At 46.7% G+C, this 17308-nt stretch overlaps 1 protein-coding gene across 4 annotated transcripts in view; it reads right to left on the reverse strand.

The window, feature by feature from the left end:
• Positions 1-17308, reverse strand: part of rhbdf1a (rhomboid 5 homolog 1a (Drosophila)) — a 41898-nt gene that overhangs the window by 24275 nt on the left and 315 nt on the right. The gene's annotated exons all lie outside the window — the stretch shown is intronic.

Consider the following 17308-nt stretch of genomic DNA (forward strand, 5'->3'; position numbering starts at 1 on the left):
AGACAATCAAGTGTCCTCCCCAGGCAACATCCGTGTTTACGAGACAGCCCTGAACACATCAGCCTGACAGACAAGTGTGCGGCTATCTCTTCCTACTCTGTTTATGTTGGGTTTCGCATTCACTCAAGGGGGTTTCCTCAACCGTAAGGGTCTACACACTTCACAATATTATTCACACTTAAAGGATGTTAGTCATTTCACTCCTAGTGCTTTGGTTAGAGTCCACACAAGTCCACGCAAGACACAACATACGACAGTCAACATTTCTCATCATGTTAACAAATAAAACTGTTAACAATTCTGACCACACATGGTGCAAGGTGACTTGCTTTGTAACTTGATACATGCTTGGTCATGTTCCTGATGGATAGTGTAAACGAAATGAATGGCACACACACACAAACACACACACACACACACACACACACACACACACACACACACACACACACACACACACACACACACACACACACACACACAGCCCAAACAGGTGGTAGGTGAGGGCTGAAGTTAAACAGTAGCCTGTTAGTCAGCAGCAAGACGCCAGTTGCTGACTGTGTGTAGGAGGCAGGGCAGGCCAGCCAAGCGCAAAGCACTTCTCAAGGGGGGTGAGGGGCAGGGCTATTTTACTCCTCATTGTGTTCTTTTCAACGGGCTCTGTTTTTTCTGCCTGCTATCTCACATGACACAGTCTTAATCGAAACTTCCTTCCTTCCATTTTCCACCATTTAAATATAGCATCCTTCAAATGACCACCCAATATAAACAACTCTGTGTTTAGGGCCAAGATCTAATGTGAAAACTCTGGATTAAGTAGCCTACTCAGCTTCATTTTGAAGCAATCTACCTTCTTTCAGTAATGATCCATGTTCTGGGTATTTCATGAATTTCTTTGTCTTGGAGTAAATCATCATCGCTATGTTGACATTCTCATGGAACATTCCACAGAACTCAAGTCAGGTCAGTTAACACAAAGCCTGACGCTGAATTTAACCTGTAATGACAGAGCCCTAATGTGACTCTTGTTCTCAGTGCGCAGGAAAGGTCCAGACCTCCTGAGGCCAGCTGCTGGTGCCGTAGGGGGCAGTTCCACACCCAACTGGTAGTGGCATAGCTCTTGTGCTAGCAGTGGAGCGCCAGGTGAAAGCTAGAGAATGGGGAGCGAGAGCACGCAGGGAACAAGGGGCAGTGATGGGTGACCTCATTAATTTGTGTTTGGGGGAAGGCTGGACACTTCCTTCCTGAGAGCGAGGCCCATCCTGCCCCTGCACCCTGTTGCTCTTCTCTCTTTCCTTGTTCCTTACCCCCCTCTCTCTCTTTCTCCCCCTCTCTATCTTTCCCTCCCTCTTTATGGCTTTCCTTCCTTCTTGTCGTTGTGCACTAAACAGGTAAGAGCAGTTATGTAATGGATATAAAATATGAAATACCCGGAGGAAAGTGGTGGACCTGACTTGGACGTGACAATATGTCTGAGGTCATGATAGCATCTACAAACACACCACAATCAACACAAGGCATTTTCACAGAAAAAAACAGTTCACTGTATGCTCCTTCCGTTCATGCTAGGACGCTAATGTGCTAACATGCTAATGTGCTAACATGCTAATGTAATAACAAGAGAGGCCTTGGGCAGCAGAGAAACAGAGGCAGCTTCTCACAGCACGGGGATTCCCAGCCTCTCCAAAAGCTCCTGCACACAACCAAAGAGTTGCACGCCTACACAATAACCTTTGCATGATCGCAGACCATGAGCCGTGGCCTACTGGTTAGCGCTTCTGACATAACCGGAGGGTTGCTAGTACGAAACAGAGCAAGTGCCCTTGAGCAAGGCACCTAACCCCTCACTGCTCCCTGAGTGCCGCTGTTGTTGCAAGCAGCTCACTGCGCTGGGATTAGTGTGTGCTTCACCTCATTGTGTGTTCACTGTGTGCTGAGTGTGTTTCACTAATTCACGGATTGGGATAAATGCAGAGACCAAATTTCCATCACGGTATCAAAAGAGTATATATACTTATACTTATACTTAACTCCCACTACCAGGCCTACATTTAAGCCATACTCTCTCCAATTCCACAGCCACCTCTCCTCCCTGATTGATCTAGACCAGTGTTTTTTTTTGGGACCCACTTTTTAAAAATGACAGACAATCGCGACCCATTTCACTTCAATTCTAACATTCAACCATCAATATTGTTTTAGGCCACAGGTTCTCAAACTTTCCTCTACGCGTTCGCCCTCCAGTTTCAGAGCTATTCTAAATGCAATATTGCACAAAGGGCCGTGACTGTGGTGGTTAACAAACTAGATCCTAATAGAAAACTGTCAGCTTTCCTGGCTAAATGGTATAAGTTAGGCCTATTACACAACATAAATTGTGCTGGCGACCCAAATAAAATCTCCTGTGACCCACCCGTGGGTCCCGACCCAGTCTTTGGGAACCGATGATCTAGACAGCTCTGTGTCTGTTACAGTAATGAGACACAAACGACCAGATCCAAATTCCTTACTCGTGTGTTCACATACAGTCTCATAATCCAATAAAACACAATTCCGATTCTGATTGCCATTAGGGTGTGACTTGCATTAATGCAATTGATCTGGCTATTGACCTGCTTGGATTGGGTGCTGCAGAGCCAGCTGCGGAGCAGCACTGCAGTTCCATCCCCACTGAGCGTGCTCAGCTCTGCACATCTGAGGCCCATCTGTCTGTATCTGTGCATTAAGTGAAGAGTCTGCCGCTTGGCCGTTTGATCTTTTTATAGCATTCCATACCCAACGGAGGAGTCCAATTAAGAAGCTGGCAGAAGTAGCAGAGCCGCTCTTCTCTCGCTTAGCGCAGACGCACGTGCTGCGACTGTGAGTGACTTGTGAGAGATTAAGCGTCTAAAAATAAACATGTCTTGAATGGGGCGATGGTGGCGGAGCCAGGTGACCAAGCTCGGTTTGGATGCTGGGATGCTATGACATAATTGTCAGTGCAGTGCAGTAACACTCTGAATAGCTTTCTCTCTTTCTCTCTCTTTTTCATAAACACTTTTATTATTTTACTCCCCAGCTCCTTGTCTTCTCATTTCTTTCTTTCAAACATCCTCTCCATCCTCTCCACTCTCCATCTGATGAATAACAGAACAATGTCTTCATCTCTCTCTCTCTCTCTCTCTCTCTCACACACACACACACACACACACACACACAAACACACCACAAACACACACACACACGACACACACACACACACACACACACACAAACACACCACAAACACACATGCACAAACACACACACACAACACAAACACACACACACATGCACAAACACACACACACACACACACACACACACACAAATAGTTCAACGTGTGGTTGTGAAGCAGCGGATGCTAATCTCTGAATCTCCTCTGGACAGCCTGGGCGAGCAGGCAGGCGGGCCTGGGGACAATACTCGCTTGCTCCTCCATCATGCATCATGTGAGACAACAGGCCACACTTCCACTCCCCTCCCAATGCTGCCCCCGGGCACTGCAGGCCAGTCAGAGGCGAGCAGGCAGGCTGCCGCAGCTCGTCCAGACACACTGACACGTGACACGCTGTCGCCCCTAGACCAGTCAGCCAGCCAGGCTTTTGTATCAAAAGCAAATACATAAACTGGCATGCATGGAGTCCACATACACACACACATGCAGACACACACACACACACACACATGCACGCACACACAAATACGTACACACACACACACACAGGTACACACATATGCAGACATACACATGCAAGCACACACATGAACACACAGACACACGCACACATGCACACACACACTCGTACACACGCAAGCACGCGCGCGCACGCACGCACGCCCACACACACACAAACAGGAATACCCACCACAGCTGACCCTGGGATCAAATGTCAGAGCCGTACCGAGTGGGAAAGCCATGGCCAGTAGTGGTGGTGGTGAGGAGGAGTGGACGTGTGTGTGTGTGTGTGTGTGTGTGTGTGTGTGTGTGTGTCGGGGGTCTGGTGCCGTTCCCTCCGTGTTTGCTCTTCCTCACACAGCTCGCCTTTTTGGCACGACAAGGGTTTCACATCGGCGCAAAGCAAACACTTCAATGTGAGTGACTTCAGCCTACAGCGAGTGTGAAAAGCCTGGCTAACCTCAGTGACTGTCAGGGAGAGCCACTAGTCGCTCTCCTGCTCTCCTAATAGGATTCCATTAAAGAAACATGCAGAGTGCATTACTGTAAGCTGACTGGTGCACGTCCAGTGTGGTGGTCTGCACTAATAAGCATGTCTAAATCTGCAGAGCCTTTTTAGGCTAAAACAATGTCATCAGAATGTACAGAATGTATGGATACTGTACTGTATTGTATGGATCTGCCAAGCTGAGGGGTAGAGAACCTTTTTTGAAGTAGCAGAGTTGAGTATGGGCTAGAAGGTTTCATAAACAATCAAGGAACCCCCTCCAATCCACTACCACCCTCCGCACCAGACCCTGCGTCCAGGCAGTCACAAGGTTTTAACAGCCTTCCTAATGAGCTCGGGTTGCATTTGATTTAATTACCCACAGCCTGATTACTTCCAACACTCATCTTTCCAGCGTGAACTACTGTCTGCTGCCCAGCGAGTGGAGTAGCCGATGACTCCATAACAGATTTGCACTCGGACGGTCGGTCAGAGTGAGAGTGAGGAGGTTAAGAGACAGAGGGGTCAACTTGTTCCCCTTCTCTCCCCTTAGCAGCCGGCAGCGAGGGATTGTTCTAGGACCCACAAGCTGTTTATAGTATTACGCAGCCATACAGTGCTTAACACTCAGCCCCAGAAATAGCCTCATATATATTTAACAGTCACACTGGGGGCCTCTGCACGCATAATTGCCAGTAAAACAGTATCCAAACTCTATATAGTCCTGCTGACTCTTCCTCAAAACCCAAAGATGAACACTATAAAACCGGTCAAGTACTGAGGTGCATTTCACAGACGGGACTCTTAAATTATGGCCTGTGGATGCAGAGCTCTTTTCTAAAACGAGTCGCTGCACACTGCCTCTAAGACACGCAAGTTTTTTTCCCCCAAACTGTTTCACTTGTATTCTACAGAATGCTGCCGAAGAAAAGAAAAAAAAAGAGCAGATTATTCATTCGTTAAATAATTCAACTGTTCCACAAACATGAATAATTCAGAATATGTTTCCTTTTGGAGGGTGCAGGCACCACACATGCTAAGAAAGTCCAGGGGCCTTCTGATCCACATGTACAAAGTCCCCCCCTACACACACAAACACACAGACACACACACACATGTCTCAGTACTGGTACACTACTGAACAGTCCCCTCAAGAGACCCTCTATTCCCTTTCTGGACGCTGGGCATATTTCATGGTCCAGGCTAAGCACTCTGACGGAAAAACAGGCTGCCCTGGCAGTAAATTACTATCTTGTCAGGGCCCTTGCCAGTGTTTGTTGAACTAATTTAGCGTATACTCTTAAAGAGATTAAGATCACCTTACAGGCGAGGGGATAAAAACAGCCACCTAAAACAAATGAAATACTCAGACGAGTTGTAATTTAAGTCCAGTTTTAAAACAGGCCCCAGCCATTAATCTTATAGCTATTGCTTTACTCTTACTTGACAGAGTGAGACTATCACATCACTGCCCCTTCCTATTCAAAGCAGTGCTTGGTGCGGAGAGGTGGGAGAGGCAGTACGTTCTTATCTGTCACTTGCTCTGTGCAAGTCAAACACACACATTTGGTATCTGTGCGAGCGAGGCTGTGTAGGCTGTAGGAGGGAGTTTTTCCCCAGGATTCATGACTCCTATCAGACACACACTCACACAAACACACACACACAGGAAGGCCCCAGCCTCTGAGTGGAACTGCGGGTGGGGGGGGCAGAGAGAACCACCCAGGCTGCTTTCATCCCGGCAGTGGCCCAGATAATGAGGCTGGAACCCGGCTAAGAGGCAGGGCACGGCATGGCATGGGGCAAGGGCTGGGGCCGCCCAGGATACCACACACACATCTGTCACAGACTCTCAGGAGACACAAATACATGCACAAACACTGTCCGCTATCTTCTGTTTCATAAACACATAAAGAGTACCACCAGACAAACACATTCATCATCAGGAAGAAATGAAGGAAAGAGATGAGAAGATAGTCTGATGACATTTAACCAGTGGGTGGATACCAAAGCTAATGGCAGTCATTTGGGCCTGCTATGCATAGGCTCATTAGTCATGTTGGTGTCAAACAGCCTCACTCTAAGAGGTGATATACAGGACTGTGGGTCAAGCCTCCAGCCCAAAGTCAGTGGAATGGTCATTAGAAAGATCAATAACATCTGCACTAACATTGTGACAGGGATTTGATAAGGCATTTGACCTCCTGACCAGCGTGTCATACTGTGCGAGTGACATGGAAAGACCCATGAGATGGGCTAGTTCACACACAGAAGGGCAAGTTCACTCACACACACACACACATACATAGACACATGCGGACACACACACAGACATACATTCATGCACACACACAGACACACACAAACACACACTCACACTCAGATTCATCCCCATGCTCCAGACAAGCGTCTGTTTGTGTGTGTTTGTGTAGGATCGGATGGCCTGTTAAGTGAGTGAGTGTGTGTGGGGGTGCACTCAGCAGCCACGGGTGCTGGGCTGCAGCACTAGCATAGCATTAGCGTAGTGTAGCGTGCCCAAAACAGCATGTGATCCCCATCCAAATGCTCGTCAGCGTGCCGGTGGCCTGGAGGAGCTCCACAAAGGGCCTCATTGTCCACTCAGTCTGGGTGTGATGCACACGGGGCTGCCGAGGAGGTCAGCAAGCTTCAGTCCAACTGACCCGACCCAGCAGTCATGACGGTTAGTAGCCAGTGGGGAGGGGGGGAGTGGTGGCATCACAGTGGTTCAGTTTGAGGAGAGTACTCAGAGGTCAGCCATTTATTGGGTGAAAGGTGACATTGACATCTGCGGAAGTGCTAACGATGGTTGATGTTTGGTCACCCCTACTGAGTATGGTCCCTCCTCGTAGATAAGGGCCTACGGGTCATACGCAAGCTGACCGATAAGCTAACAGCATCCCTGCTGGAGCCCATCAAAACAGGCAAAAAATAGATGACTTCACAAAGGAGACACCAAATTTTCCATGACATCATTTCCTCTGTGGGAGGCCAGCAGGGGCCGGGGTCACTCCTTTGGGCCTATTTCAGCACCAGCGGAAGGAAGTGGACAGACATAGGAGCCCGAGAGATCTCGGCGGAGACAGGAAACACACTCGTGTCTGTGAGGATTCTCCGTTTCCCAAACATACGGCTGAGGAAACAACAAATGGAACTCCTCACTCCACAGCCCCTGACCAGTGGCATCCCCTCAAAGCCCATAGTGGTATAGCCCATAATCTGTCCCTGTGCATATGAGCATTTAAGTGTGTGTAAGTGGCCATTAAGTGGCCATTTGGGTTATGCCTATGTTGAGTTTAATGTATTTGAAAAGTATTTTCTGGCATCCAACCGGATATCAAGTTCAAGTTCAAGTTCAAGTTCAAGTTTCACTTTATTTATTCTTAGAAAAGGAAATTTAGTGTGCAGCAGGGTGTCTAAAACACATACACAATAAAAGCACCGGCAGATGCCAACAACATTGACAGCACAGCACAGGACACACAACAACAGCACAGGACACACAACAACAACAATGGAGACACTCCTTCCCCTAAAAAAAAAAGAAACAATGACCGAATCCAATTGGACAGTACACAGGTACATCTGTCGTTATCAGCAAGGACAGAATAAATAAGTAAGTAAATAATCACATAATGTATAAAAGATACAAGAAATCAGTCAAGTGAATTCAGGTTCCTGATAGCCACAGGAACAAAAGAATCTCTGGCACGTCTAGTTCTCAGTAGAGGAAACCTAAAACCTAAAAAATGAGCGGAGCAGATTAAACTCCCCAAAAAGTGGGTGATCAGGGCAGTTTAAAATTTGGTTAGCCTTATTCCTGACCCTATTATCATATAAATGTTGAAGCTGTGGGATTTGCTTGTCATGTAACTTTTAAAAGAAGAACTGAAACCAAAGGGAGTCTCCTGGGTTGGGATGCTGACAGAGAGGAAATAAACATGGTAGCACATTCTATTCTCTTTTTTATTTCTGTTTTTATTCTTTCTTTTTCCTTTCCACCAACATTTATTTTTCTATATATTCTACTTCTTCCTTGATCTCACTGATGTTCACATGGACGTATAGAGTGCAAGACTGCTCACCACACACATACTGTCCTAGGGTGTGTTTTCCAAAACCATAGTTGCTAACTAAGTTAACTAAGTTAGCAATTTGGTTGGTTGAAATGCAATCTCCCATTGCCAACCAGCTAAATTGCTAACAGGTTAGCAACTATGGTTTTGGGAAATGCACCCCTGTTAAACTGGGATTGGTAAGATCCATTCAGAGACACAGGTAAGGAGTGGTTGGCTCCATAGTCTGAAGGATATTGCTGGGATTACAGACAGGCTCATGAAAAGGTAAGGCTGGGTGGCTGGGACAGACCGTGTAACTGCAATTTCAAAGGAAGACGCGTCAACTTAAACCCTCATCAAGACGCAAACAAGGAAAACCATTCTGCCAACTGCAGAGAACCATAACCAACCTGCTACATTTCCATCTCCACGGCTAAATTAACTCCTACCCCATTTCCTGTTTGGGGCTAAACACATAATTACTTCAAGATTTAGCATGCTATTTTCTGAGTCATGTTGCCTTTCCACTCTCCAACAAGGCTGTTGCCTGCACCGTTACTACAAAGGCGTCTGTCACCCCTGTAATTAACAGATACCTTAACTGAAATGATCTAGTCAGGCGATCTTGCTCTTGTTTTGCTCTATAAGCCGTGTGTCATTAGAGAATTAACTATGAATGCAAAAGCCATGATGGAAGCAGGTGTAGCTTATTACATGCTTATGAGATAATTACAAATAAGCCGAGGGGGAAAAAAACAATCTGCTGACTGAAAAGGATGTTAAACCAATGGCACCTGTGCTCTCCCTCCCTCCTTCTCTCTCTCTCTCTTTCATGCGCTTTTTGTTTTTTATCTGTATTCTGAAGGCTTCTTCCCTCGATATGATGCCTTTCTACCCAGAGTACTCACAGATAGAGAAGTGTGACATCTTCGCCACAAGTGTTGACCTAATGCCCCCCTCTCTCTTTTTCTTCATAAGAAGTTCTGACCTAACGCTCTTCTCTCCCAGAGGCTGCACGCTTCCTGGGTGTGCGTGACTGAGAGTGAATGAGTGAGGAAGAGAAACTGGTGACCGCTGACTCTGCTGCTCATACCTCTGCAGCAGCTGGAATCGAGGCTGGTCCGCTTGGCTCCGTGTTTCATCAGTGCATCATCAGGGAGAGACACACACACACACTCACACACAGCAACAGCCTCCAGCCGGGACAGGAGAGAGAGAGAGAGAGAGAGAGAGAGAGAGAGAGAGAGAGAAAGGAGAGAGAGAGGCAGCTTCCTTTAACCCCATCCTGTTTCTGCACGCGCCCATCCCCCACCGCCACCATCATCACACCCACACACCCTTATGGTTAGGGAGAGAGATGATGCTGTCAGAGTGACTGCCTTTCATGTGCACACGCTTTGAAAAAATGCACAGGATCAGATAAGTGCATGGGAGAACAGGTGGGAACCACTCATCATTAAAGTGTAACTTGAAGCAGCGCTCACATGCAGTCCCATGGACAGGAAGCTATGAGGGCTGCTTTTAGCAGGAAGGCGTAACACAGGTGTTCACCTTGTGGTTACACACAGTCTGAATTCCACAATGCTTTTATTTTGTTGGCCTTTTCAATTCATCACACTCTTTTTCTCTCATCTAATCCTACACACACACATACACACACACACACACACACACAAACACACAGCACAGTTTTTGTAGATTAGATCATCTCAGTGCTTTTCTGAACTATAGCATAACTGCCTACTACTGATAGAATCTTTGAAAGTTTCCATCCCATATAGGGTAAAAAAAAATATGGCCTGCAAACTTAACTTGGCTTTTCACAGCAAAGGACATTAAGGATCCAATGAGCAAGTCTGCTGTGAAATGGCACTTTTAAATACCACTTAAATGCTCATTTCAGAGCTGCTACAGCACTCCACGCCATTCCACCACTTTTCCATTAGAGGATTCACAGTCTATTGATCTCCCCCTGAGCTCCAGTGCAGCGTGCTGCTCAGTGCACCAGGGGCTCGTCACGGAGAGAGCGCCTCACAGGAGCGCCTCGCTCTCCCCAGCTGAGATTTCACGCGTCTGACACAGTCACACAAACCCAGTCAAGTTCATCTCTGTTTAAGCTACAGGAAACTACAGAGAGGCTGCATGGATGGGTGGCTGTGTGCATGGATGGGCTTTGGAACCTGGGCATGACGAGATACCATTTTATACACAGTCTATGCCAGACACATGCATCAGTGGGAGTGTGTAGTAGGGTAGTAGTAACAGTGGAGTAGCTGGAGTAGTAACAAGTAGCCTTGTTTTCCTTTCTATTAAAGGTTATGAAGAGGAAGCAGAAAGCTACCACCCACTGGAGAGAGATAAAGAGAGTGAGAGAGAGAGAAAGAGAGAGAGATAAAGAGAGAGAGAGTGGGAGGAATGCAGAGGAAACTCACACAAACACAGTCACAGGAAGAGTGGGGCAGGCTGAGCCAGACCCCAGGGAAGAGCAGCAGCCAGAGCTAGCTAGGCTAGGGTCTTTCTGTGTGTGTGTGTGTGTGTGTGTGAGGGGGGTCCAGCAGCTCTCACTGCAGCACTCCACATGTCTCACGCCCCACTACAGAAGAAATAGTCTTCTGAGGAAATGAGCTCAGCCTTTCCCCTCGACTTGCGTCGCCACAATATTGCTACCTCCACCAGCACGAGCACAAGTATAAACACATGAGGACTGGGCCGGTGCGAGGACAGCATGGACAGGGATGGACAGGGATGGACCTTCTGTGTTTCCTGCAGGAAATTTGTTAGGGTTAAGGTGGTGGCTGTAAATACACATATAAGCTACATGTATAGGCTATGTAAATATTTATATATATATATATATATATAGATATATATATATATAGAGAGAGAGAGAGAGAGAGAGAAAGAGAGAGAGAGAGAGACCACCTTACCACCACCACTACTACCACTTCTCCAATTCATCCACTACTTCACAACACCAACCCCAAAGCGAAAGCGGCTTTCTCTCCTAGAGCAAACGCACGCGCACACACACACACACACACACACACACACACACACACACACACACACACACACACACACAACACACACACACACACACACACACAGAGGTCTGCATGCAGTGAGTGAGCGCGAGTAAGTGAGCGGGTCTGCGTCTCTTAGCCTCCGGTGCAGAGAGAAGAGAGCCTGAGCGAAACTGGGCTACATCCCCACAGACAACCAGTCAGACAGCTTCTCATCAGCTGATTTTGTCTTTTATGCTTCTTTCTCATCTCTCAGCCCTCTCTCCATCCACACGACCCCCCCCCTTCATTCACCCTCCTCCACCCACCCAGCCCCTCACACATCACGACTATCTGCTGATATCACACTCAATAACCAAGTAGACCGTAGTGAATGATGCGGTTTTCTTATTTGTATCTTCATCTGTTTCGTTACTGCCAATAACACTAAGCATGTATCATTTTACTGGATAAGTCTGCGCTGCTCATCCCCGGGCAGCGTCCAGAGCATGGCCTGGGATCCACCAGATCCACCCCGCACTTTGCGTCACCCTGGCTGAGTTGGCGCGACACAAAGCCAGGACATGAGTAATGACAAATGAAATAGGGAAAGTTGGCAGGACTACCCCCAGTGAGGCAACTATGGGCACACTTAGCAAGCACTGGGCACAGCACCACATTTGCATACACACACACACACACTACACAGTCACATGCACACACACTGCTCTGGACGACAGGTTTAAGAGTAAGGCAGTTTATCTTGTTTACTATTCATGTGTTTCATCAAGTCCCTTGCCAAAGGTATATAAAATCAAGCACCATGCAGTTTGCATTCAAAAACTAGGTGCTTGATTTTATACACCTGTGTAAAGGGACATGATGAAACCCATGAATATTGAAATACACACCTTATGAACTGTTAATTTAATGTATATTGATTAAAAGTACAGTCTGCAATTCAGGTCAAAGGTTGTTGACATTTGATCTCAACGAAAATTAAATTACATCCCTCTCTTTCATGTCTTTGAAGCAACGTGTTCATTGGCTGGAGCAGTGTATGGCTTCATGATGTCACTGCACGAAAAAAATGGATGAAACGAGAACCATGATTGTCTTCTGATGAGAAAAAAAGCAATCTTGCATCTGGATTCTTAAAATAACAGCCATGCGCCTGTTTAATGTCTTGTTTGATTCAACTGTCTATTTCTCTAGACAAACGCAGAGTGAACCCTCTGTGTAAATTGAGTAATACACTCATCAAACAGACCTGGCAAGAATTCTGTTGACAGTTATTATTAGTCTTTCAAGGACCCACCTACTCTCTGGAGGTCAGACCAGGCCAAGTCACAGACAGGGCCCAAAATCACACCCTCCTGCTGGGAAATGTCCCTCCGAGACACTGGGCAGGAGGGCGTGGGGTTGGCCTAGATATCACTCCAACAGCCTGGAATCGCTGCGGAATACACACACACGCGCGCGCTCACAGTGGTCTGTCGCCCACTGACATGCCTCAGTGTTTGTTCTACCAAAGATAGGTGTGAGCGAGCGAGCTAGCAAGCGGCGGCAGCCATATTTAGAATCGCACAATCATCCCCACAGCGGTGGACTGGGCAGCAGACACTTTGCAGGCGGGCAGGCAGAGATGTTCAGTGGTGGGCCGTGTGGTAATGATTAAAGCTAAGATCTGGGAGCCGAGCGCCAACTAATTCAGTTCGAGCTCTTAATGCAGCGCCAGCCCTGAGGTGGGCTGGATTTTTGAGGCATGGTGGAGTAATGACTTCAGCTGCCGCATTTGCAACTTTCATTATCTCTGTGCATATAAGCCTTGGCTTTTTCACTGACTTAGCTTCACACTCGGGAACACAGACAGTGCTAAACAAATGTGTAATTATGTGAAAATAAACATGTAATTACGTAAGAGTACCAACTTAGAAAATACTGAATAAGAACATGGATGATGTTAACAGTTTCTGTTCAAATTGCTGCATATTGAAGTTTAGCTTTCACCATACTTCTAACACACCATATACAGTATATGCCAGTGGAAACAAATGATTGAACATGAGAGGCAACTTTCAGGGACGGGATATGACAAAATATCCTGGCAAGGTCCCAGCAAGGTTCTGAGGTACTGTGTGAACTGCTGTGTGAGCACTAAAATGAAACGTCTGAGGTCACTGGTTAGTAATTCAGATATGTTCAGGCAGCGAGAAAAAAAAAACACCCCTGCTGCTGCACAACTATTATAGAAAGGCTGAATCAAGGTATGCAGTCATAGAGCTGAGGTCAAAGTACAAGCAGCCAATCTCACCGCAACATTCCCACACCCTTGACAGCCACCCCTCCCCCTACTTCATATTATCCTGTAATCCCATCAACAACCCACGGTGATTCACCGGCCTCCATCAGGATCAACATCCCAAGTCCCAAGAAGGGAGACGCAGATCCCAAATTGATTTGGTTTCGCACCCAATCTAATCAGCTGCAATCACTCACTTTTCACACCCTGTCTGGGGGCTGTCTGGGCACCTTGTGTGTGTGTCTCTGGAGTGATCTCCCTGATGAGGGAGAGAAGGTGGGAGGGAGGCTCCGAGCACTCACACTGTCCTCGCCACCTCTCCGCGCGTTTCGCAGGGCGGCGTGTGCGCAGTCGTTCGGGGGACCTGAAATAGACCTGCAACGTTACATCACATCTGCGCTCCTCCTGCTGGCGCTAGCCGCCCTCCCATCATGCTCTGCAGTTTGAGCCACCTCCAGCAGGAGCAGAAGGAGAGAAAGGAGGAGGAGGAGGAGGAGGAGGAGGAGGAAGAGGGGCAGGGAGGAGCCATTCTTGTCTCCTGTTTCGCACTGCATATCCCTGCACCTGTGCTATGACTGGAATTTGATATGAAACACCCCGGCCATTTCGTTTTCCACACCACAACAATGTTGTACACACCTCTCATGAATGTGACCCTGATCTTGAGTATTTATAGCTGTGGTTAAGAGTCGGTCACTGTGCTACATTCTGCTTAATACAAACCAAAATCTCATTTATTTTACAAAAAATAAGTTTTGATAAATAAAGAAAAACACACAACAAAGCAAAACAGGTGGTGGTAGCATAGTGGCTAAGGAGCTGGGCTAGCATGCAGTAGCGTGAAAAGTTGTGGGTTCAATTCTCGCCTTCCACCGTTGTGCCCTTAAACAATGCACTTTACAACGAGTTGATCTGGGTAGAATGGCCCTTGTAACATAATTTACATATGTAAGTTGCTTTGGACAAAAGCGTCTGCTAAATTAAGAAATGTAAATGCAAAACAAGCGGGAAATTTTCCATACCTATTACAACACTTTGGCATGACCCATCTTTCTCAATCTCGGGGTTAATCTTTCAGATAACATTGGAGGTCTGGGGAAAGAGAGGGAAATGACAGACGAAAGCCGAACGTGGCCGAGGGGCCCCATAGATCACAGTGAGCCAGGGAGGGTCTGCTTTAGTCATCAGCCTCCTCCTCTCCCCTGGGAGACAGCTTCAGAAGCACCGGCTATTTGTCAGCAATGGTGTGGACGTTCTATTCTCAACCCACAGTATACCTGCTCTGGCAGAACAACAATCTTCCTGTTTCCAAAAGCTGTCATACAGGTTGGTTAGCAAGCATGCTGAAAAAAGCTCTTCTCTCCATTCATGTTAGCCGACTGGCCCTTCTGTGAGCTGAGAGATCAGGCAGAGAGATAGGCACTATCTGTTGTGCTGTCAAAAGCTTGCCAGCGGATGTAGTCAGCTTTGCATTCAACTCCCTCTTCTCTGCTTTAACACTACCCTTTCTATTACTATTGTAGCACATATTCAGCGACTCACGAAAGCTTTAAGCAGCAATGGACCTTTTTAAACAATTCAGTACAGTACAATATGGAGGCATGTTTGCTGTTACTGGTATTACACGCACGTTGGCAACCTCGAGAAGGTGGTATTTATCTCGGCACACATGGAAGTTTTTAAGCCCTCGCCCATCTAGCACACTTTCAGGGAGGCCAAAACCACAAGCTGAGGGGAGCACTCTGTGATTTCGTCACCGCTGATTCCAGGAACACTGTTGCCTGTTATTTTTTTTATTTTTTTTTCCCCACTTCCGCACAGAGGATGCATCATCATCGCTGTATTGAGAGAGGACAGAATGGAATGCTCAATAAAAGAATGACATTCCAGGCCTCAGTGCCATGATGCGGTGTGAGTCAGGAGCCTGTGGCCTCTGTCACCCACTCACACCAGTGGTGGCTCTCATGTGCTCTTGTTTTCTTCCTTCCCCTTGTCCTTCCTTCTTTCCCTTCCTGCCTGCTCAGGCTGGATTTAACTGCTGTTCAGTCGTGTTAGCATCAATGCTATCAATGCTAAGCTATGGACTGTCTGTCTGACTCTCTTGGCCAGGCAGAGTGACAGACAGGCAAGTAGACAGCGCAACAGACAGACAGACAGACAGACATATACAGCAGCATGACTCATGCAGGCATGACTAGAGAGAGCTCACTCTCACTCAACCACTGCAGCAACCACATACCAGTTAAGTGTGGCCTGAATAGTCCACCTGCTCCCTTCAACAGCAGCTCTGGATCTCTCTGTGTGCGCACTGCCAAACATTCTGTCTCTCCCTGCCCTCAGCTCTCTCTCTCTCTCTCTCTCGTTCTCATCCTTCTTTGTGGACTACTGGTGTTCATGTCCAGCTGGCAGAGCTGTGGTCTCCGTTGTGTGTGTGTGTGTGTGTTTGTGTGTGTGTGTGTGTGTTTGTGTGTGTGTGTGTTTGTGTGTGTGTGACGACTATGGTGGTGACTGTCTACCACTCGTCATACCTCCAGCTTTATTGGTGCCCTGACATCAGCCTCCCAACTGACCTGCCTCCATGAGATAATATTTGGGAAGCACAAAGGGGCTTGGGTTGAAGCTGTGTGCCAAAGCAGGCCAGGGCCTAGACAGCCTCATAAATTAACATGAAGGACTGTTATGTTACTGAAACTTTACTGAAGTAACTACATTTGCATTTGTGGTTCATCATTAATAATAAATAAAATTATAATATAAACATGCAAAATCGGTAATCCAAGTTAAGAAGCAGTCTAACAAGGGCTGTGACATGATATCTCAACATATCATTCTCATGACATATGCCGAAACTCCAACATAATTGTGCTCAAGAAACAACGGCCCTCTGAATAAGCAAGAATACGGCAGTAAGGGCAATGAGCATGACACATAACAAATTATGAAAATGTCTCCTCTGACTAAACCAAACGTGTAAAGGGGTCACTAGACCACTAGTGTTATAGATGGTGAAGGGATGATGCGCATAACGGAGATGGAGACGAGGTATTTCAGTTACTCATCATGAGAGGCACGCTAAAGGTGTTTAATGATAAATCACACCACTTCAAAGTTGCGACTTCAGCTGCGCTTAACATCGCAGACATATTAAAATTCACAGTAAAACGGAAACCTCGCTCGTTCTGCAGCCTAGAAGGCAATATCGCACATTATCACTCATGAGTACTGACAGGCTGGGCCGCGGAGTGAGCTACAACACAACACATACACGCGTTTTCTTCACATCATGTGATTTCTGCGTATCGGTAGACCGGTTCATAGAATTTAGAGAAAACAAGTGGGCATTTTGAATAGACCTATGGGCTATTTTTTGTGAATGGTTTATTACAAATGACACTACAGGAGCTTGTAGGCTACGTAGGAGAACGAACGATATACCTTTGAAGGACAGCGGTGTTTTTTCTGCTCAAACTGCATCACATTCACCCAAGCTTCAAACTAACTCTTGTAGTGACAGGTTATGCAGTAAATCACTTGCTCTATCAAATACAAAATCCCAAATAAGAAATACAGGTTATTACCCCATATTTATCATTACGTAGCCTATCAGGTAGGCCTATGTTCAATTAAACTCCAAAGTCAAATCGATAACCTACTCCGTTCGGAATGTTACGCTTACATTCGCATGCGCCAGTCATGCATATGGTGCTTTAAATGCGCTTCGATTACCATCTGAAAAACGCAACA

Source organism: Alosa alosa, chromosome 6 (genome assembly GCF_017589495.1).
Source record: "Alosa alosa isolate M-15738 ecotype Scorff River chromosome 6, AALO_Geno_1.1, whole genome shotgun sequence".
Lineage (NCBI taxonomy): Eukaryota > Metazoa > Chordata > Actinopteri > Clupeiformes > Clupeidae > Alosa > Alosa alosa.